At 44.1% G+C, this 23,817-nt stretch overlaps 1 long non-coding RNA gene across 1 annotated transcript; it reads right to left on the bottom strand.

The window, feature by feature from the left end:
* Nucleotides 1-4,464: 4,464 nt before the first annotated feature.
* LOC143144576 (uncharacterized) lies at nt 4,465-6,212 on the bottom strand. Its single transcript, XR_012991453.1, has 2 exons — nt 5,744-6,212; nt 4,465-4,814 (listed from the first exon to the last, which is right to left on the bottom strand). It is a non-coding gene; the product is annotated as an uncharacterized LOC143144576 (long non-coding RNA).
* Between the last annotated feature and the right edge of the window lie 17,605 nt (nt 6,213-23,817).

Genomic DNA, 23,817 nt, shown 5'->3' with positions numbered 1-23,817 from the left:
TCGAAGCCGTGCCCCGGGCGAACGCGTTACGTACGCCGAGACACGGACCGATCGGTGTTCGCTTGCGTCAGCAATTCTACGAAGATGTCATTCCTTTGTACTCGCGAATTTCAGATTTCGTTCCGAGCTTTTCCTCCTCCTTTTCTTCTTCTTCTTCTTCTTCTTCGATGGCTCGCAAAGCGGGAAGAGAGCTGCGCATCTACGTGCCCGCGTTGTCGCGCGACTTCTGCGTTTCAACCGATGAAAGCTGAAATAACATTCTTCCACTAAGTACGATCGGTGGACACGCGGTATTAACACCGGAACTACCAAAAAAGTCGATTTCACTTCTTTCTCAAACGATAAAGGCTGTCTTTGCTCACAATCTTCCTGGACAATCATCGAAATCTCTGCAGATTCGAGTAAAATGAAACCAGAAAATTACACCTAACCCTACACTCTCTATCCATCTCTGGACAATCGACGGTGATAGCACACTCGAACAATTCGAAAAAGTATTTCAACCCTCGTACTCTATACGCGACGCGAGTAAATATTTGTCGTCGATCCGTCGCTGTTTTTTATTTTCATTTAAATCGCGTATAAATACTATTTCCCTCCGCTTATCTTTACCGCGTATTTCGAATTGTCATCGAGGGCTTTTTATCCGTCGGTGTTTCCCGTTATTTGGGCATTTTCTCTGGCGCTTGATTAAAAATTTGTTAGAGCACCGTTGAACAACGATAAACCTCCCGCGCTCGTGCGGTACCGGCGTACGCTTTGTCGAAAGCGCGCGGAAAGGGCACGGAGCGGGAAAAACGCTTTCAATTTAGTCCGGGGAGGGAAAAAAAAAAAAAAAAAAAAAGGGTCTAGGTGTACTACTATCGCCGCGCGTAACTCGCCACGGGAATACGCGAGAATCGAAGAAGCGGTAAGCCGCGTAATTGCTGCGGGCTCTCGTCCGACGAATTATTTCGTCGTCTCAGTTTCAACATCGTAAAATTGTGATCTGCTTAATTAGTATCGTGAGACCGCGCTTTGTTAACGGTCACAGCACAGCCCGACCAGTTGGAGGGAGAAAACTCTGGCTGCCGGCTCGCCGCGAGAATGGTTGCGCGATTGTGGTCAGTTTTTGCCTCGCGTCGCGATAAAAAATGGCTCCTCGAGTTTCGAACGCGGCTTTAAAAGTGAACAGTTGCGGTGAGAATTCGCTGTATCGGTTCCACGAGGCTTATCGATCACACGAATTCGGCGAAGTCCTGGAATTCTATTCTCCTTACTTCGAATAGAAACAAACGACGAGGATTGTTTCTTCTCTCGTAGAAATAAAAATCTCGTTCAATCACTTCGCGTGCTATAGCTGCGTACCTGCCTCGAGTAATCACCTGCTATATACACCCATCTAGAATAATTTTCATTCCGATCCAATTACTTCTTCGCGATGCACGCGCGCCCCGGCTGTGGATTTCATTTAATGTTCCGTGTACGAAGAAATTAATAAGTAAAATTAAATTCAGCCGGTGAAAATTGAATTTACTTACACGATGTGATTAAAGTACAAGTCAAATGTGTTCTTTCGTATGGAAAAGATGATACGTTGTGGATGATACGTTTTGAAACGTATCGGCAAACGAAGTGCTATTTGGTATTTGTTACACCGCTGTATTTTTTTTTTTTTATACAAAAAGATATAAGAAATAATAATTTCGCAATGGATGATAGGTTTTGAAACATTTTGGCAAATGAAGTGCCATTTTGTATTTGTTACACCGCCGCGTTGTATCGTCACGAAGTTTTCAGTTGCAGCGTACGTGACATCTTGAAAGACGTTCTTTAAAGTATATTTAAACACGATCGAGAAAGTGTCCCCATTTTTTACTCTAAGTCAAATACAACAGACTGTTCAATACTCGTGGATAAAAAATAGTAAAAGAAAAATGTTACAAGTAACTCAAAAATAACTCCATGACGGGCAATGGCCGTCGCGCGATGCGAAAGGGTTAAACAATCGTCGCGTTGGAGTCGTTTCGACTGTTCCGCGTCCCGAACAGAGAGAACAAGGTGCTGATTGCGTGTAACGCAATCGTCCGTAAGTTTCGAAGTCCGTTAACTTCCACGAATGGAGAAAAAAAAATGTCCCTCGACAAAGGAACAAATGGCTCGCGACAAGGAGGTGGTTCGCGATTCCAACGAGAGGTCCACGACCTCGGGTGTCCAACGATACTTCGCGAGTCTTATTCCCTGGGTTTCGAGGCTGTTAATCCTTCGAGTTGAGTCGTTCGGTTGTCCCGTAACATTTGAATAGTCTCCGATTTATGTAAAATGTAGGACACTTCGAAAGAGAGAGAACGTTTCGGTGTTAACTCTTCGAGGCACAGTTGAACGAACGAAACGGTAGGAAATAACTAAAGCTAAAAAATACATCAATTAGATATGTAATTACGAGATGAAACATTAATAGTCTCACGGTGAAACTTGTATAGAGTTATTTTAATTTTTCATTTATTTTGAAAAATAAATTTCTTAACCCACTATGCCCCAAAAGGTTAATACGACCTTCGATGACCAACGATTCTCTAAAGCGCTCACAAGATACGAACTCTAATATTAAACTTTGAAGTAACATTACTCTCGTTGGTAATATTATAAAATAATAAGTACACGAACAAATTGTAGACTATTTCTACTTTTTACACTCTTTGAACAAATATCGTGCACAACCTCAACACATCAAAGATCGCATTCTCTCAAAGGCAGATGGCCTTAGATTTGGTGCATCATTCGAAAATAATAAATACAACGAATACATAGATATTTTGCAAACGATGCTATAACTTTCTTAAAATAACATACCGCACGTTTGGTAAGAAATTATCGAATTTTTCATCGAAAAGTTAAGTACGCAACGCGATCAACGCGTTAATCGAGTTACGGGCTTCCCTCGCACCGGTTTTCGTCCTGTTTAATTGCAGTTCATCGGTGATAGCGTGTGCTCCACGTGGCAAGTAGGTGTCGTGAAATTCCACGGTGTACAGGTACGGAGAAATGTGTGTTCCGTGCCGTGTGACAATGTTGATCCGAGCGTTAAGAGTCTCGGCGTGTTGGTCCAGTAACTAGCTAAGGAGTCCGCTAGTCGAGGAATTAAGAGTTACAGCTGCTCGCCTCGAGTGCGGGCACACAATGACGCTCTTCGCGAGCACGGAGAAAAGTTTTAATTGAAAGTCACATATGTAAGATTACGGTGGGGCAAAGTGCGCGCCGAGTCGCGAAATTAACGCTTTGACTCGTCGGTTTCTCGCGGAAACCTAACAATTTACGGGGCGCGATACGTCGCGGTGAACAACGGATAAAAGTAAAAAGTAAACCGCGGATAAAATATCGCACGAAGGGTCGCACAACTTTTGACACACCCTGTACGAGCGAAAAGTTCGCAGCTGATTGATATCGGACGGATCTTCGTTTCGAGTTGTCGTCCAGCCGGCGAGTTCAAGGTCCTGAGACCTTGATCCCTTGATGCAACCGCGAACTAAATGGTTCACGCATTCGATGCTACGTACAGGGTGTCCTGTAATTTTTGGGAGACAGTTCGGGGCACGATCGAACACGGAGAAAGAAATTGATACCTTGTGCCTTATTTTTCCACGTTTACGAGATACGGGGAATTTTTTGTCGTTCGATCAGTTGCACGGAGAATGTTCAAGATGGCCACCTTGCATTCCAGGCGAATGCACGTAGATGCACATAGGCGTCTTGTCGATCAGGTCAGCTTCTCGGTGGTTCTTAATTTTTCTCGAATTTATCGGTTACTTTGTTTTATTCCAGATTGTAATTTTTTAAAGATTTTCCGGTAGACGTGTACGGATAGATTTTAAATGTCTTTTTCAAAATTTTGTATATCTCACAAAGTGAGACTTTTTTATACGATTTTTTTTATATCGTCTTTCGGGTGTTGAATGAACTCTCGAAATGGGTACCAGATGTTACGGGACACCCTGTGTATTTGCGCCGAATTCTCGCAACGGGCCAACGTTGCGCGACACCGACGATCTTTTTATTTTGTAAACATACGAACGGAGAACCATGGACTCGGTGTCCGTCGTATTATTGTCCATATTGTATTATTATACGCACACAGTATTGCGTGTAACGGGTCGTTGCGTACAGTTGACCGATTTGCATTAAATAAATTTGCCCGCGTAAATTTATTTGCGTTGAATAAAATTAGCAAAAGTGCAACGAGGTCTGCGGCGAACGGTATACCGACCGAACGATACCAGCGAATGTATTAAACATATGTGGGTCGTTCCACCCCTAATCGATCACACTTTCCGCGCACGAGGTCAGGGATTTCGTTGAAGTTGAAATACGCTGCAATCCGCGTGAAATTACGATTGTTCAAGTCGTTCTGATTAAACATTTTTTTTTTTAAACAGAGAATACCAAATTTGTACGACCATTACTAATTTCAATTTTAGTTCAAATCTCTCACATTTATATGATTTTTATTTCAATTATTAAAAGAGTAATAATTACACTTCTATACTTCGCGAGATAAATAAGAATTGAATTTTTATCTCCGAAACTATCGATCGCATCGAGATCTTCTTTTTCTCGTTTTCATCGAGAAATGATCGATCTTTGGGAATAAATTTTCTCTCGGCTCGAGCAGTCGTGTTTTGCAACGCAAAAATTATAAACATCTCGATACGACTCGCGATTAGTTCGATTCCATCGCTGGTCGTCTTTCGACGAAGTGGGGAGTAGAATTCTCCATATCGCGACGACTGGTTGGAAAGTCTATCCAGATGATTCTTCCTTCGGTCGGACTTTAGCTCCTACATTAATAACAACGATAATAAGAACGTCTTTATGATACCGTGCAAGAAGAAAATACATCTGCGATGTGAAAGGCGAGGCTCGACCGCACTGCTATTAACCCCTTGCCTCGCGATTTATTTTAAACCGTACATACCTGTTCGGACTATTGAATTTTATAGCAATTCTCTACTGGCAATTGCGCGGTATTTAGATAAATAAAATAAAATAAAACTGGACTGTGGTATCGTATAATTTACAACGGTGATATCCTCGGTGGAATCTTTCTTCGTTCTGGAAGACTGCGAAGTTTAATAAATTTCTCGCGCAATTGAATTTAATACGAATTGAAGGGCAAAAGTTTTCCCTTTACAACGAGCTATTAAAAATTGTTGTACGATTTTTTGTCACCGATTGATCGCACTTTGAACGAAGCGTGTCGCATTAAAATAACCCAAAGTACATTACAAGGAAGTTGCAGCGCACTTCTCGTTCGAACTGCGATAACTCGGTGAAAAAAAATCGTGCGCCAACTTTTAATGGCTCGTTGTAAAGAAGAAACTTCCGCCTTCGAATTCACTGTAAAACGAGTCGCCAAAAAAATTTCTCGAATCCCGTGGAGTCGTTCGAATTTTGAAAATTGTCGGAAAAAACTATCTTCGCTTTTCCGTCTCAAATCCGAGTGGAAAAGCATCTTTGAAAAAATTCCACTCAGGCACGAGAAAGTACAAACTTTTACCTTTAAAACGAGCATAGGTACGTTTCTCTACGTTTATCCTTCGCAAAGTTACGGCACTTCAAATATTCATCGGTTAAAATTAGAAATCCTACTAACACGAAGTGCATTTGCAGGTTTCGCGGGACACGCGTAACACAGTGCGTCAGTTGCAACGCTAGCTAATAAATCCTAAACTTCGCTACTATATACGACCCAGTGGAAGATACTTACGCGTCTTGAAACTTTTATCACTCAATACTCTGTTACCTGGGTCGTGTCTCGTTCTGCTCTCTTCCAAGACCTCTCTTATCGAAACATTCGTTCCAATCATCAACGAACCGCATTAGTTCCGTTCACCGATATCCATCGAGCTCCGCGAGTGAGCGCGTTTCCGCGTTCGTCATCTTTCGGATGACTCAGAGATACCGAGATTCATCGGATCGAGGTGGGGAGGATGTATTTCAACATCCCGATTCCACGACGACGAAGACCACGAGGCTCCGATCGTAAACTACGGAATTACCGCTCCGTAGAAGCGAAACGTTGGCCTGGTCGGTTCGTAATCCGGTACCGGAAACAGGGACGCGGGAGAGAGAGACCCGTAATGACCTTAACAATCGACATGATTCGAGCTCTCTTCCTTGATGACGGTCATCGTTGAACGCTGATAAGCTTCCTCGGCGTTACAAACGCGCCGAGTGTGTCGGTACGTGCTTCTCTCTCTCTCTCTTTCTCTCTTTCTCTCTCTCGCGTCCCTAACTCGCCCAGAAACGAAATCGAGGCCTGAATGGCCGAGACGCGGAACCAACTCGCGGAGATCACGGTAGAAAATTGCGGACGGTTCAACGAGCACGAGGTTTATCGATCGGCTCGTGGAGGCGATCGGCGCGAAACGCTCGTTTAATTTATCGGGATCGATTGGCTCGCGGAATTTATAATTAAACTGGTTGCGTGCCAGGGGTAGGGGAGAGGGGCGCATAAATACGCGGCGCGATCATCCGATAAAAGTAAGATGGAAGGGTTATTACAAGGAGGGCAAGTGCGATGGTACCTGAGGTGAAGAAGACTCGGAGGGAAGGAGACGAATACGAGAAAATAGACCTTCGCCTTATCGGTGTAATAGTCTCCGGTTTCGTTCGTTGGATATGTATGTATGTATATATATCTATATGTACGTATATATGATATATCGAGAAAGTTGGAGACGGGGAAATGAGTGGAGATAAGTGAGAGAGAGCCGCGTATAAACACCCGCATATACACAATGAATAACTCATGAGGAGACACGTTCGAGAAATAAACGACCGGGCCGAGCGAGATCCAGCGAGAGAGAACTACTCTACGCGCCTGGGTCGCTGAGAAAGGAGTCGCCACGGTGTTCGCTCGAGAAGTCTCGTAGGAGATACGGTTAATTATGATATTTCCGTAGCCGTTGCGGAAGAAAATGGATGTCACTCGGAGGGAACGTTCCGAAACGAAGGAACTCTTTCAACGCGGCTACGGTGGACACCGAGGTCGATGTTTCGGTTACCGGTGGGGGATCGTTTTCTTTGGCACTAACGTGGTCTCTCGCTGCAACACCGGGTGTAGCGATCGAACGGGGATTTGAAAGCTCTGTGGAATAATTCGAGATGGTTTATCTCTGGTGCAGGGAACTAATGGAGGTTCGAAAGTGTAGATTCGGTGGTATAATTTGAAACGGTTTAACCCTGGTGCAGAGACCTAATGGAGGTTCGAAAGTGCAGGCTCTGTGGAACAATTCGAGATGATTTATCCCGAATCGTCACGATCTAGAGATCCGATACGGATTCGAAAGTGTAAAATTGTAGAACAATCGTTACGCGATAGTAACGTGTATTCAAGTTGAAAAAAATTGACTCGTGACCTATCTCGATACTCTGACTCTCTGGTCTTCGATCGTCTTGTATTTTTAACCGTTTGCGCTCGAAGATTTTACCACGATAAAATCTTTTCAATGAAAAATTGTATATATTTTAAATGGAACTTGTTTACTTCGATGTTTCGTGTACTTGTACATTTTACAAGACGTAATCTACGAATGCGAAATCTTGCAATTTTTCCACGATACGATGCGACTCGGGTTACCATGTCAAATTTTATCATTCTATCTCTCTATGTCTCTCTTTCTTTTCCTCGAATGTAAAAGATTAAACGGCCTCGTACGTTGATGCAACCTCTCGCCACGTGCTGAAAAATTCACGCGTATTCTTAGAATCCATTCGTTCTCCTTCCGCAACCGATATGGCAGTATAAACATTCGCTCGATCTCCGTTCCAAACACTTGTCGTTCAGCCATACGATCCGCGCAGACGTCACGTGCGCCCTGCAGTAATGCCCGAGAGAAAGTGAATAACGAGAACAAAATCCACCCATCTTCTTGTTTTATTTATTCATTTAACTAACGAGTGCGTTCGTCGCGATGCACCAAAGACGCGCCGTGCACGCGATCGGTTCTTACGACTTCTGAAACCGTTCACACGTAAACAGAGTGGAACTGTTGTCGATTCGACGTTTGCATTCGAACGTTTTAATAGTCGCTTTGAAATTTTTAAACCGTTTAAAATTAATGCTCCAATTGGAACACTCGAGAGACTTACCATCTGTTTCCCAATGGCTACAGCAACTGGTGAAAACAACTGTGTACACATGTACCGGTCGACTGTTGCCTTAGATACTTTTCTGGGTCACCGGGTTCCTTTTGAAACTCGTTAAGGAAACTTATACGCAATTTCGCGCATACGATTGTACATTTACCGTCTTATATTTGCAACTCGATGTTGCATTCGTATTCTACTCTTTGTGGACATTTTTTCAAATGTTTACAAGTCGAGACCCATTTTCAAAAATGGTAATTTCCCGCTACCACTTGTTTCCATTCACTTGTAACGCATAATAGAAAAGGAAGGGTCGAATAAAAAATGTTTCTTTACTATTTTTAACATCTTTCATCTAGTACACTTAGTCAATATACAAATTTATTAGTTGATTACGGTATAAAGCTTCCCTAACGAATATTAAAATTTCTCTGATATTTTAACCTTTTACGTTCAAACTCTTGTCGCATCATAAAATTTGCGAGACTTTAAATGTTGAACGTAAAAATATACGAAGCGATATTTAAAATTCTACGTATTATAATTTCATCGAGCAACTAGTTATTCGTCACGGAAGAATCTTCAAGTGCAAAGGATTAACATCTCTGTGCTGTCATCAAAGAATTTTTACCAGTGTACCAATACCAAGACGACAAAACACAAATCCTCAAAAATATCGTCGAGCAAACAAGACAAAGGTACTACTGTGTACTATTACCAAGGAATCTTCAGAAGTGTATCGATACCAACTAAACAAAACACAAGTACCTGGAAGTATCGTAGAGGAAACTACATTTCCATCTCGAAACGTTCACGACCCCTAAAACTTCATCTAACGACCCATCTAAAATCAGCTCTCGATCCACTAATGACCCCTGCACTTCAGAAACCTCTGTGCACCATTATCAAAGAAATCTTCATCGGTGTATCGATATCAACGAAGCAAAACACAAGTCCCCGGAAATATTACAGAGAAGACTGCATCTACCTCTTGAAACGTTCACGACCCCTAAAACTTCATCCGACGACCCATCTAAAATCAGTTCTCGATCCACTACACTTCAGAGACCTCTGTGCACCATTATCAAAGAAATCTTCATCGGTGTATCGATATCAACGAAGCAAAACACAAGTCCCCGGAAATATTGCAGAGAAGACTGCATCTACCTCTTGAAACGTTCACGACCCCTAAAACTTCGACCCATCTAAAATCAGCTCTCGATCCACTAATGACCCCTACACTTCAGAAACCTCTGTGCACCATTATCAAAGAAGTCTTCATCATTGTACCGATACCAACTCGGAAGTATCGTACCCAGAGAAGACTACATCTTTCTCAAAAAGTTCACCACTATCGCAACCCGTACTTCTCGCTCGATGTCCCCGTAGAAAATCCTCCTCCAGTGGTCTCTGGAAGAGAGTTCGCCAGGAGTTCGTCCAGGACACCCGTGAAACGGTGATGCGCAGTTACGCGTAAGTGTCTCCACCCCTGGGTACCGGAACAGGGGTTTACGGGGAACCTCGATGAGGACGTCGTCGCTCGGTGGAAAAACGTTGGAACGTGGAATCGCAGAATGTGGAACATCCAGACGCGTAGGTACGGCCAGGTTGAAGAGACATTGGATGAGAGAGGAGAAAGAGGAGGAGGGGGAAGACACGGAAGACGCACGAGAGAGGGGGGGTGTACGGAAAGTGGAAGGGAAGCGCGTCGAGGCAAGACGGATAAATGCATTTATGAGAGAAGATACACGGAAGAGAGTGAGAGGGGGAACGTAGAGAAAAAGGGTCGGTGGATCGGGTCGGTGGTGTGTGGGGAACACAGGAGGGAAAACGACGTACATTAACAACATGATGGACGGCGGACGCGGTCTGTCTACGATACCCGAGCGACGCCCGTAATGCACAGGAGTGCAAGGGGAGATTGCCGCGGATCGAGGAGCAGGGGGTTCCCCCGTCTAACCATTCGACGCCCACGCGGCCGAGTGCAGAATCGCGAGAGACCCACCGCTCTCGGGAACGACATGCCCCGTAAGCCGGGGGAAAGAAGACCACGATCAAGTCGAACCGCGATTCTTTTCCTCGTAAATTGGCAGACATCGTCGGTGTATTTCGACTACCGTACCGAGCCGGTCCTCGACTTCGTTAGAGAGGATTTCGTTCCTCTTCGGGGCACGATCGAATTGTACCAGGGGGTTGGATCGAACTTCGTGAGCTTCCAAGGGTTCGGATTGTTTTGGAAATAATAAATACGGGTAATGGTATCGCGAAGGTACTGTTAGTAGCGGAATTGGGAAACGTTGGGCTATCGGGGGACTTTGAATGGGAATTTTCTGTGCATTGATAATATTGGGTGCTGTTGTGGTTGATGTAGTTTTGGAAGGTGGTTTCCAAAATGGGAAGTAGAAGGATATTGACAGGGTATTTACTTGGCTTTAATATTGACTTCTTTGAGGTATGGTAGAATTTGAAACGTTGGAGAATTTAATGGTTCGAGTAGTTTGTAGGTAATGAACAAGGTTTAAAATATTATAAAGGAATATTCTAGTGAAATTGAGAAATTGTGGGTATACCTACTGTGAAGGTGTATACTCAACCAAAGGTATGCCTACTATGGGATTTTGAATTCAAATTTTTGTGTACCAATAGTTGACGTATTTTTGGAAGATTATCCAATGAGAAAAAAAATTTTTAAAAATCAAGAAAATCCGAGTAACGCGTTCGTGCAATTTTCTCGATGAAAATTGAAAAAATCGAGGCATTCGTACACGAGATAACCGAAAGGAGAATTATCGCGCAAACTCGTCAAAATTGATTATCAACGCTAGAAAAATTCCTCCATCTTGGCAGGAGGTTTACAAGAAATCTCAACTATTATTAAATCGTTTTAGCACCGAACGAAGACTTCCTAACGAAAGTTCGCAAGAACAATCTCGAGTCTCGCGGAAGAAAAAATAATAGCACCACGGGGGAGTGTGGTCCGGATATACACGGAGGATTGTAAAATTTGTTCAACTATCGCTGTTCTCTCCTCGCCGCTTGTCTTCGCCGCTGTGTAAATTCCCCGTAACCGGAGATAAACGTAACTCGGATAAATTAACTCGGTTCAGTTTTTCTCTGGTAGCTGGCAGCGCTTTTAGAAATACACCCCTTGTTCTCCTCTCGACGAGACGATCGCGGCTAACGGAGCACGGAGGACATCGGACGATTCCGTTTCTTAATGAAATCATAATTCTCGAAGCGCCGGTGGAGAAAGAAGCGAATTAAAACCGCGATCCCGATTTACAACTGTTCCTTTTCTTTTTCTTCTCCGTTTCCAATCCCTGTTAATCGAATCCTACGCGATGTATCGTCCCTTCGATCAGAAAATTGCACCTGCGTACGACCGCCGTGTTTTTATGTCGAACGAGAGCAAGAATTTTACAATGTTTCTCTCTCTATCTCTGTTTCTCTCTTTGTATCCGATGTTCGTTGCACAGCTATACAGAACGCATCGCGAATGTTATATTTGTAAGAGAATAAGCGACCGTTCGACGGCTTTATCGCGAAACTCTGACAGGTTGTCCGTTGTTGTAAACTGGAACTAGGGAAAGCATCGTAGCACTCGACATTATTGCCGACTCATCGCGTATAATCGTCGAAACTGAAACGAGATCTGCCGTCAGCTACGTACGCGTGATTGCAAAAGGCATCGATGGAGGTACGAGTGTATAACCCCCTCGATATTGCTGTCGATCGCGACTGCTAGCAGCAATAGGCGCCTCCGTGTATCAGGGTGCTCGGTTCGCGTCGAGAGGACACAACCGGGTCATTTTTGTTTCGATTTTTGTTCTCGAAAAAGTGACGCACGAAACGATTTTTTTTTTCCCTTCTTTTTTTACAGAGCGGCGCCGTTTACCCGTCGCGACGACCGGGAAGCGTTTCGGTTCGGTTCGAAGTTACCGAGATGCTCGTAAAGGGGGTAGGTGTAGATGGTATCGTCGCGTTGTTGTTTCGCGGAACGATCGTTCTCGAATTAGGTTACGTATTATAAATCTGTTTGGGCATCGTGCACGCACGCCCTCTCCGTCCACATAAATCGGACAATGCCGGCAATCTGTCAGCCGTACGTAATCGATTGTCGGGGTAATCGGAATATCAATTGAATATCATTTATCGAACGTTGCCGTGAAATCCGCGCGGTTTCCTCCTCGCTCTATTTGATCGCGCCGCTCCAGGCGACGTCTGTTATCGATTATGGGGGCAAACTTATTAGACAGCGATTAGCTGTTATTCGCATGCAACGCACTGACCCTATTTCTCTCCGGCCGGTACATAGGGTTAACCGCAAACCCGCAGACCTCGTCATAGTCATCGTCGTAACTGTCCACGGCCTGCTTGTCTTCACCCCCTCCTGCTCCTCGTGCGCGCGGTTCCATCTGATGTATAAGCGCGCAGGTACCGTGGATATTGCGGACGTTCGCGACGTCTTCGGGCGCAACACCGGTGCTTTTCGTACGAGCTCTCGATCGGAGATTATTTCACCGCTGGAGACAGATTTATGGTCGGTTACCACGTTTAGATACGGGTGGAAAAAGCGGTGTATATTTTCTAATGTTTCAACGAACACGATTTACGAGTCCGGGGTAGCTGGAAAAATAAATCGAATTGCGTCGAGTTTGTATACATTTCGAGTGAGTCGAAAATGTAAGGAGCGGAGAGTATCGTACTTGTACAGTGGAGTGGGAGAAGTAACGGGTGTTTCTTTTGCGTTTTAATTAAGTATACCTTCATATCTTACATTTGGTATACCAGTAGATATACTCTGAGGATTGTTTGCGTAAGATGTAAAGAACGTAGCTGAGAAAGTGAGCTAAATTCCACGTGTAAGTTGGGGAGCACCATAAGGCAAAGTGGGAGAAACAACGAGTGTTCCTTTTGTATTTCAATCAAGTATGTACCTTAAACTCTTTACACCGATACAACAAATGCACTCTCAGATTTGCTCGTGTAGAATATCACGATAGTCTAGAAAAATCGAATCCCACGTGTAAGAAGCGAGAGAACGTTGTTTCTTAACTGACGATTCGTTCGAACACCAATTACAACAGTCCCTCGAAAGTATAGCCCGCGCGGGAATTTACGACCAACTGGATCGAGATAAAGATAGAAATTACGAAAACCCGGAGAGGGTTTCGGAGAAAATTTTACGAAATCGGCTCGGACGCGTTGAACCAGAATGCACGAATCCTGAAATTAACAGCAAGAAGAAAATGAATCGGCCGTACGGTCTACTGAACCGGAACCCTTTTGCCCGCCAGTCAACTGCCCCAACCAGTTGAACCGCTCGAACCATTCGCGGATTCTTTCGCTCCGATCCTGATATACAAACGATTACCGCCTTTACTAGTTACGTGACTTGTGTGTACTTTACTATAAGGCGTGTTCGATCTTATCGCTTTAATCCTTCCGACAGGAGGGGCATTTTAGCGACGGTGACTTATAAGCGGAAGAACGCGATAAAGATACGTTGATTATTCAGGAATTGCGCTGTCTGAATCCATGGAGTGTCTCTTTATTCTTAAGCGACGTTTAAACACGCGTCGAGGCCGTTCGGCGGCTTTACAAATAACCATCGTTGAAATTGTAATACCGAGATTGTACGATACATCGTAGTGTATTCTGTTACGTCGAAATTTGACAATATTTTGAACTCCTCGGACTCGAAAACATTGCCATATAATTTTCAACACCGAACGTGTCTTGTTCCAACGTGTCGAAAAGTGTACAATTTTCGTTAAAAATTTGTTAATCTCTGACCGTTTCCAAGTTGACTCTTCGAGGGTTGAACTTTCGAGATTGATTTCGTCACTTTGACTCGAGTTATTAGAATAAAAAGAACGAATATCTCCTACTTATTAAACCTTATCTAATTTATATGTCTAACTACTCTTCCAGGCTGTAGTTTCATCTTTTGGATAGTTTGTAGTGACTTATTTGATATTTAAACAATTCTCTTTTCACCCTTATTTCCAAAATGTTACCGCAAACATACTTGATCCAAATCTATCGCAGAAATTAGTTCCTCGTCGAAAAGAAACGATGCAAAAAAATATTGCAAGAATTTTCCTTTTCGGATCACTGTGCCCTGTATCGAATCCACCATCTTGAATTTCCGATGTCGGATTCGCTAACCCAAATCCAGAGAACCGATCATCACCATTTTCGGAACGATTCCTCGATATTTTGAGTTTTGTTCATTTTTCGAGGTTTCGAGCTCGCACGAAGCGTCGATTCACCGAATTATTTCTCGTGCGTGTCACGCGCAAGGGGGTGAAGTTTCTCCAAATTTTTGTTGCGTATCCTGTATAATTTTCAGAACAATGGTGGCACGCAAACGGGAGCCACGATGGTAAAAGCGGTTTTCGATCGCTTTGAAGCTCGCGTCAATCGGAACGCGCGCGTAGTCGCATCTGCGTATGCACGAAGAACGCGTACTATTCGTGTGGCAAGGTGGAATGTGCGTAACGTAGCGTGAACCCTCCTGCGGCATGGGTGGAGACGGGTTTCACGCAACCACCTGTGCTCGCGGGTCAGCGTTTCCGGTTAACGCGCCACTCTCCGTTTTATTCACCGTTTTACCGTTTCTACGACGAGTTCTAGGAAGCCCTAAACTCCTAAACGGGTGAATTTATTCGAAACGTTTCGCTGCGTTTCGAGTGACAACACGAGTTCCATCGAAAGTGTACCTTCTCGAGTACAGTGTAACTTTTAGAATACAGTGTAATTTTTTGATTACAGTGTAACTTTTCGAATACAGTGTAACTTTTCGAATACAGTGTAATTTTTTGAGTACAGTGTAATTTTTTGAGTAGTGTAACTTTTTGAATACAGTGTAACTTTTCGAATGCAGTGTAATTTTTTGAGTACAGTGTAACTTTTCGAATGCAGTGTAATTTTTTGAGTACAGTGTAACTTTTCGAATACAGTGTAATTTTTCAAATACAGTGTAACTTTTTGAATACAGTGTACATTTTTCCAATATAGTGTAACTTTTCAAATACAGTGTAACTTTTAGAATACAGTGTAACTTTTAGAATACAGTGTAACTTTTCCAATACAGTGTAACTTTTCCTATACAGTGTAACTTTTTCTATATAGTGTAACTTTTCGAATACAGTGTAACTTTTCGAATACAGTGTAAACTTTTTGAACATTGTGTAACTTTTCGAATACATTGTAACTTTTAAGATACCACGCGATTCGAATACACTGTAACTTTTAAGATACCGCGCGATTCGAAAGCGTAACGTAATTCTTGTTACGTTATTTAGAAACAGAAAAGAACTTTCGTATTTCAAAATTTTGTCTCATCGGATTAAATCCGATTGCGAACGTTTATCAACAAAATGTTTACACAAGCTTGATTTCACTCCACGTTGCGCGAATATCCCTTCGAGTACCGATGTCTTATTTGTAGTACGCGCGATAACGAACGTTAATTATATCAGCGTGTTTCGGTTCGTTCTATCGCAAGTACGTATCGCGAGAAGAAAAATTACCGTGTAGATTGTTTTTATCGAGCTATTGATAAATCGTAACGTACACGATTACCCGCACCGAACACGATTACCGGTAGCGCGACAACTCGTATAATCCGCGAAAGAAAACCGCTTCGGTTGATATCGCAATCGAAATACCAATCGTCCGATGGACACGACGAATGGGGTAAACGAGTTATTTTTCCGATTTGGATATCGATATTTTAATACGACACGTCGCAATGCAATATTTCTCGTACGGTAATGTATATTTTAATGCAACAAATTTCGATAGAATATTTCTCGTTCGGTAACGTGTATTTTAATAGAACACATTTCGGTACAATATTTCTCACGTGGTAATGTACATTTTAATACGATACAATACATATTTAAATAGAATATTTCTCGTTCGGAAATCTATACTTGAACGCAACACGAGAGTGAACATCGGATCGGTAGAAGCGAATTCGTTACTCAGTGGGTTGATTATCGCTCTCGTCGGGTACGTATCGCGTCCAAATAGAAGGATATTACCAGTCACGCGTGAGAATTGTTTCACGGCGCGTCACCGGCTCAAGGTGTACACCGGCTTCGAAAAAACTCGGCCGTGTCGTTGGAAACGTCGCGCCAATCGGTCCGCGCCACCGACCCCGTTCCCACCAATCGGAAGTCGAAGCTCGCCTACGCTACGGCACGTTCGCTGCGTGGACAAGTTATTTCGAAGACGGTGTACCATTCACTTCGCTTATTACGATTCCCAAGAGTCCGCGGCGAATAATAATATATCCAGATGAATCCGATGCCACGCGATGAAATTACATCCAGGCAGTTTTTTTTCCCATTTTTTTTTTCCTTCCTTTTTTTTTCCTCTCTCTCTCTCTCTCTCTGCATCCTACGTGAGCGGCGTGAGTCATTCTCCCACATTATCGGTCCGTCTCGTCCGTTGTACATGCCAAAAATATATTCGCGCGTTTCCCCGCCATTTTTCGGTAACGCCGGAAACCGGTGAACGTACTCCGGTGAATTCGAAACGAGCCGCTGACGACGACGACAACGACGACGATGTTTAACCGCAACACGGCGTTTCTGTTTACGTAGAAAAAAAATAATTCCCAACGATCCTTTCTCACGGGGGTTGCCTCGATCGTTTAGCGTCCACGGATCCATTCGAGTTTAAATTTGAACGCCGTACGTATTTTTAAGTCCGAGACGGACACGCATTATTCCACGTCTCGGTCCTTTCAAGTTCTCCGAATCGCCGCCTACTTCGACCGGCACACGACGCGGCGGCCATATTACTTACGAACAACCTACGGCAAATCGATGTCCCGTGGATCACGTACATTCGTACGGGACGGTTTAACGTCTTTGTATTTGTAACGCGTTTTACCATCCGGCGAAACGGACCGTCACGTTCGTAACTATTTCTTTGAAATATGTTTTCTTATGTCATCGCCGATAGGACGACTTACAAGATCGATAGATCTCGTTGTTGTGGATCGTCTCTTTGTACTTTATCATTCGGCGAAATAGTTTTTACTTGTTCGTTACCGGAACGGATGAAACACGTTTTGAGAATAACTTAACGCTAGAGAACTACCGATAGATTACAGTATATTGAGATGTTCCTTGTATGTATCTCAGGAAAATGTATGCAGAAAAAGAGAACTTGTGAAATGATTGTACGTACAGGATAGAAAATGTCGCAATATCTTTTGAAAATATGCTATTGAATTTAAAGTAAATATTCTTGTAAAAGGAATTGAAACCAGTCAAAACGACTGATTGGTAAATCTAGCGTTAACATTGAATACCGTGAAAATATTGTGCATTGGGCTAGATTTCTTTAGGAAATTATATTCATGTATTTCACTGCGAAACAATTTTTATTTATGCGTTACTGTCGTGACATTCGTAACGTTGTTCCTGAAATATATTTCTCGCGCCATGACCGATAGGGTAGCTCCTCTAGCAGAGGTGAACCACATTTTTAAAAACGTCTCAAAAACAAGTACTTCGTATTAATTTCAATTTTTTTATTCATTATATTTCCACTGTTCGTATAATTCTCACGCTATAACCGATAGGGTAATCCCAAGATACGTGGACCACGTGTTCAATAATGTCTATACGATTCCATAAAAATACCGAATATCGTAATACACATATCAATCGAATACATAATACAATATATAATGATCTTCTCCGTAACCCTGTTAGAATCATCGCGACGCTTCTTTGTAAACAACCGCACAAAGGCGAAAGCACAGGAAGACGTAACGTTGACGAATTGAAATTCGATTTGGCCGGGAGCGTACGAGCGGAAGGTAAATAGTGGTTGACGAGGGAACAACCGACTCGGTGACAAGGATCGGTGGAAATCTTGATCCGTTTCTGCGAACGTTCGCTGGACAACGCATCGGGCCTGGGACGGGCTCTGTAAGTTGAACACGATGGATCAACGGAGGCAATGCTCTCTTTAGTAGGTATCCAAAGGGGGTTTGCTGGCTGCACGAGGTCCTCGTGCGAAAGCAGGCCAAAGGATGAGCGGACACGGGAGCAGGAAAGAGGAGGGAGGTGGAGAGGCACAGCAGCAGGAGCGCTTGGCGGTTGATTTGCTTGGTTTGGCCCAGACAATGCTGAGATGATGGCTTTGTCTCGGGGTAACACCGTTCAAAGGCTTTCTGCTCCTTCTCAGTCTTCCTTGCGGATGTATAGGTGTACACGGTAACACGTGTACGTGTAGACGTTCCCGTGTGTGCCCGTAGCTTCTGTAAAACCGTACTCAAACGGCAACGCGTACGTAACCGCCACCCTTTAACCCGTTGAAGCCCCTGGAGCGCCAATACGGGGCGAAATCCGCTCGAAGTGGTTCCTTGTCCAGGGGCTTTGACTTCCTGCGATCCGTTATATCGATTCCGGATATGTGTTGCACATCGACGGGGCCGGGCGCATCGTGGCGGCGGCCCGCGCTATCTCCGCGATCGTTTAGCACCGCCTGGACACAGGGTTGACGTTGGAATAACGATGAACGATCCATAAAATTTAGAACCGTGCCGATACATCTCGCGAATCGCCGGCTGTAAAAGCGAAACGGCCGGATAACGAAACAGATACGCGAGCCGCGACGCGCTACGAGGTTCGTCCGAGGTCGACGGGAAAATATCCCGATGTCCCTCGAGTTGTTGCTACGATCTACGTTCCCCCCTTCGTTGCGTTCCAGGAGCCGCTTGGACGATCATCGGTGACCGGAGAGACCAAGTTTTTCTATTCTCGCTACGAGGAGTCAATTTAACACGAAACGGGGGATTACTTTTCCATAGGAGAGTACATTCGACCGATTCTAACGAAATTTGACTGGTGAAACGATACTCGAAATTGTGTCTCTTGCATTTGTCATCGCGTCGCAGTCACCATTGGTCGAGACGCTTCATTACACGAGTACACTAGTCGGTTTTCTCTCAAACTCGACGTATTTTTTCCGAGTTCACGGTTGTAATTCCGGTTACGATTATTACACACCCGGAGCTAGTAGAAGCCTGCGAAATTTCATTAAAATCGAGGAGGGATCGGTACGGGACCACTCCCCTTTCCGAGAGTCGCTACACGTTCTACGCTGAAATAAGAAAACTATCAAGGCGTATCGCCTATCGTTCAAGTATATTACAATTGCCCGCGATGGTCGTTGAATAGTTATCGACGATCAAACGTTAACCGCCTCGTTCGCTCGCTCGCGTTGCTGCACCGTCGTCCTCGATGTAGGAAATCGAGTCGCAAAGAGATAAGAGCGAGCGAAATTCGCCCACCGGTCCTTCGGGTTGCGCGTTTAGGTACCAGCAATCGCTCGAGCAACAACTTTCGGTGCATTACCGTAATAAACGTTTTGCCCGGCGAATTAAAGCGTTGCAGTTATCGGTGGCCAGCCCCGCTCCGGGCGGAGTGTGCCCCGTGAAATTGGACGGAAAGCTCGTAAGCCGAGGAGTTATTCGCGCGACCGAATGGAGGATGACGCGTCGCGTTACGTTCGATGCCCCCCCAGCCAACGGCGTAGGAGTAATGCCCGCCGAGTTGACCCGTTCGTACTTTTTCGACGTCTGTATATTCACCGCGGCCGAGAAACGCGCGGAAAAGTAACCGACGCGTGACGCCGGAAAATTCACGGTTCGTTGACTTTTATTGTATGCTTTGATAGCCGGCGTGTCGAGCTTTAGCCCGATATTCGTCTACACTCCCTCCACGAATTCCTTTAATCGGTATCCTTTTGTCGTTTCTTCGTTCGAGAGACTAATTGTAAAATCGAATCCACGAGAAGAGCGTTCCATCGAGTATTGTGGTTCTTCTCGCGGATGGTTCCTCCCATTGGCGAGATTTTAAGGCGAAATGTAAATTGGGACGTTAAATCGCGTCCATATCGAAACAATTTTGACACGATAGCGGGGAACTCGAGATATAGTGTTCGATTACTGATCTTTGTCACAATTATCGATCGTTCATTTGGTTGGAAGTTGAATTCGTTTCAATGGGAACGTATTGTGTGTAAGAAAGTATAAAACTATCGAATCGATGTTAATAGCTCGTCTTTTGTTGAGACATTTTTCTCGTTACTTCCTTAAAAGACACTTTACCGTATCGAGATAAAAGAAACACTTTCTATGCAAATACTCTGTAAAAGCTATCGACACTTACGTACCTGCAATCGTAACGCTCGAAGGGTTCTAAGATGTTTTTAAAATTTAGTATCCTTAAATGAACAATAATATACGTTCGAGGGAAACGAAAACGTTCGATTCAATTCAGCGCGAATAAAAGATCGAAATACGGACTCAGTGTACCGCGTTACCGCGTCGTTAGTGAACGCTTAGGTCAGGAGCAACACGGCCGTGTTTCAGTCACCGCATGCGACACGTGACAGGCGGCGTGTCAGACCGTGTTCCACGCTTGTGTAGTCAACTGCGTTAAAACACACGGTCCCCGTTTCGGCGGAGAAAACGCGACGTGTAACACGCGGCGTACAAAATGTACCCTCGCCTTAAATCCAAAGAGCTCCGTATTCAAAGGGTTAATCCTCGGAGTACTTACCACGAAACACGATACCGGTAGATCAGAACTCGTTTAATCTTCTTTTCATAAATATTATTCCTGCACGGACTGGAGTAATTGGCAACTCGTGTGACTCCTACTTTCTCGTTTCTTTCACGAACACGGGAGAATTCTCCCGTTATTGTCTACTCTACAGAGTCGAGAGAGAGTATGGTCTTTAGTGGTCGTTTGTTTATCGTTTGAACGTCGAGACGACGAGAACGAAAGAGAAGGACGAGTGGGAGAATCTTGGCAAACTTGATACAGAAAAATGGGGCAGTAACTTTAGAAATTATAGATAACATTTCTACTCGATTCGAGACTAGTAACATTTATCGTGTACTTGCGCTCGGGCCGTCCGTAACGCAGTATTTCTCGTTTCTTTTGCGTAGAGCGATATTTACAGATACAGATGTTACAATTATTACGATTCTGCGATTGTCTTTCACCTCCGATGTGAACGTAAACGGTGCAGCGTGTTATCTTCGATCGCTCGCGAGGAGTGTGGTAAATAATGTGATTCGTTACTCTCGCGAGAGATCCTTACCGTTTTCTCGGAAACTTAAATGTTTATACCGTTCGAGAACGGTATAAACGATATTGTATCCGGGTCGAATTCACTCGCTCTTTCAACGCGCGATCCTACAATTTTTATTTATCGTTTAGACGATATTGAGACAAACTTCGACTGTTCTCTGATACGGAAATTTGTGTCGTTGAAACGCAACGTTCCGAATGGAAAATACACGAAGCTAATACCCCACGCAAACAACAATAAATTCTCCTTCTCTCTCGGAAGATCGTTAAAGTCGTACCGTACTTGCACAAAAAAAAAAGAAGAGAAAAAAAAATATAACGAAGACCTCGAAAACTCGCAAAGAAAAATTCCCGTAAAAATCAAACGGGTGTATAACTCGCTCGGTGGAATCCGTGAGAGAAAAATTCACTCGGATCTCCGACAAATGGAAACAAAATGGGGACAATTTGTGTATTTCAAGCAGAACATCTTTCGCCAATTTACGAGAGATCGGTGTTCTCGGAATGCAACGCGAACGCGGAATAAAATACTCGAGGTACCTCCACCGTTGCAGTTTCCAACTCGTACGGAAAAACAGTCTCGGAGGATGAGGACGAAGGTGGTAGCAGATCTCGCGAAGTGAAATTGGAGAAGTTCCTGGTTCAGGTATGCGTTCGCATCGCGTCATCTCCGCTCTTGGAACTCGGAACGATTGGATTCGTTTCCATTGTACTCGATACGGGACGAACGGTGATTCCAGGCTACCCAATTGATCAGGGTTAATTAGAGGGACGTTGGTCCGTTCGCGGACGTATCGGAACAAGGAACACGAATCCGTTCCGCGGTGGATAGAACGCGAAGCAGCTACGAGAGGATCGGCGGTACACGCGCCGGTCGGTTCGTTCGGTGCTAGGTATCGCGTTACCGCGCTGCAATCTGTAGCCTTGCTCCACATTCACAACCTCTTTCCTGCTCCTTCCACCCATCCGTTGCACCGTTCGGTGGGTGCAACACTGACGTTGCTCGAGCCGCGTGTATCGGCGTGTACGGATGCTGCGTGACTGCACACACGTTGCAGTGGCGCGGTGCTGCGTGCAACTAGCCGGGAGACGATGCTACGCCACGCGGGCATCGCTTCGATAGGCGTTGCCTTTAACGACTCGGGCTATCTTATCGAGCTTTAGTCATCGCGTTATTGTTTTAAAAAATTTTATCGACGGACCCTTATCTCTGCACCGATAGTGACCGCGCAATGGAACACGGTGTTACGATACATACGTTCCGACTTCCGGAAATTTTATTCTGGATTCGATGGAACAAAATCGATCCATTTTTCAGGGGTAACGAAAACGATCATTTTTCTTCTTCGTGTCTTTCTGAATTTTGGAAATACTTCCTCTGGACATTGTGGCGGAATTTGAAATTTGAAATATCGACGAACATATAGCTTGAAAATTGTACTCGCGGAAAGACAGGTTTGTTTTTACTCTCGAGGAACTTTTCTCGAATATATTGGTAGAAAAAGGCGGAGTTAAGACTCGGATAAAGAATTTTGGTAATCTTTCTTATTATGTATAATAAGTATTTTTAAAATTGTTGAAGATTCTTTTTGTATATTTTTGAGAATATTTCCAAATTGTTGATGGATAAAACTAATTATATATAATATGAAACTGAGTATACAAATATTTGTATAATTTTACAGTACCATTCGTCGTTTTACGTTCTACGAACCCCTCGGCGCTATTAAACGCTTGATGTTAAAACGGATAATTTTCGCAACAAAAGTTAACGCGCCGTCGAGTACAACGTACAGAACATAATCATTAATTTGGAACTTAATTGAGTCGATACGGCTCGCGCGCTCTTGTATCTTTCGATGGTATACGATATGATTCCGCGCGTCTACCGAATCGTACTAATTGTTTCCACGTTTGAATCGGTCATTAGCATTAAACGAGAATGCGTAACGAAGTACCTGTTGATCGTCGCGGTGTCGCTGAAATACAACCGCGCCGCGCTATCGACGCACACTGCACGAAAGAAGCGGTCGTGTGGACGTTCCTTAACGTTCTTAATTTCGTTAATAGTTTGTAACCGGCTCTCGGTACAAAGGACAAGCGTCTCACGCGGTGGCAAAAAAATCTCGACCACCTGTTCCGTGCCGACAGTTAATTATCACGTTTTTCACGGTATAACATCTCGCGTTAGCTCTCAGCGTGCATTATCGAGCGTACGAGGGAACGAACGGTCAACCCGGTGTTTCCGCTTTAACGGTCCGAGGATGGCAGAGAATCGTTTTTGTTTTACACCGGTTCGAGAACAGTTGCCGGGTATTCAGAAACATCGGGATACCTTTCTTCCCTCGCGCGACACCTGCGATTTATGACAATTTCGCGAGATCCAACTCGGTCGAGGTAACCGGTATCTCTTGGCGGTAGCCAAAAATTCATTCAGATGGAACGATGAATAAAAAAACGAGAGATGGACAAACGAAAAACAAGAGCGATATGGATGGATAAATGAGAGGCGAGAGTAACAGACAGATATATGAAAAGCAAAAGTAATACGGAT

Source organism: Ptiloglossa arizonensis, chromosome 3, assembly GCF_051014685.1.
Source record: "Ptiloglossa arizonensis isolate GNS036 chromosome 3, iyPtiAriz1_principal, whole genome shotgun sequence".
NCBI classification, from domain to species: domain Eukaryota; kingdom Metazoa; phylum Arthropoda; class Insecta; order Hymenoptera; family Colletidae; genus Ptiloglossa; species Ptiloglossa arizonensis.
This window is presented reverse-complemented; position numbering and strand designations above follow the sequence as displayed.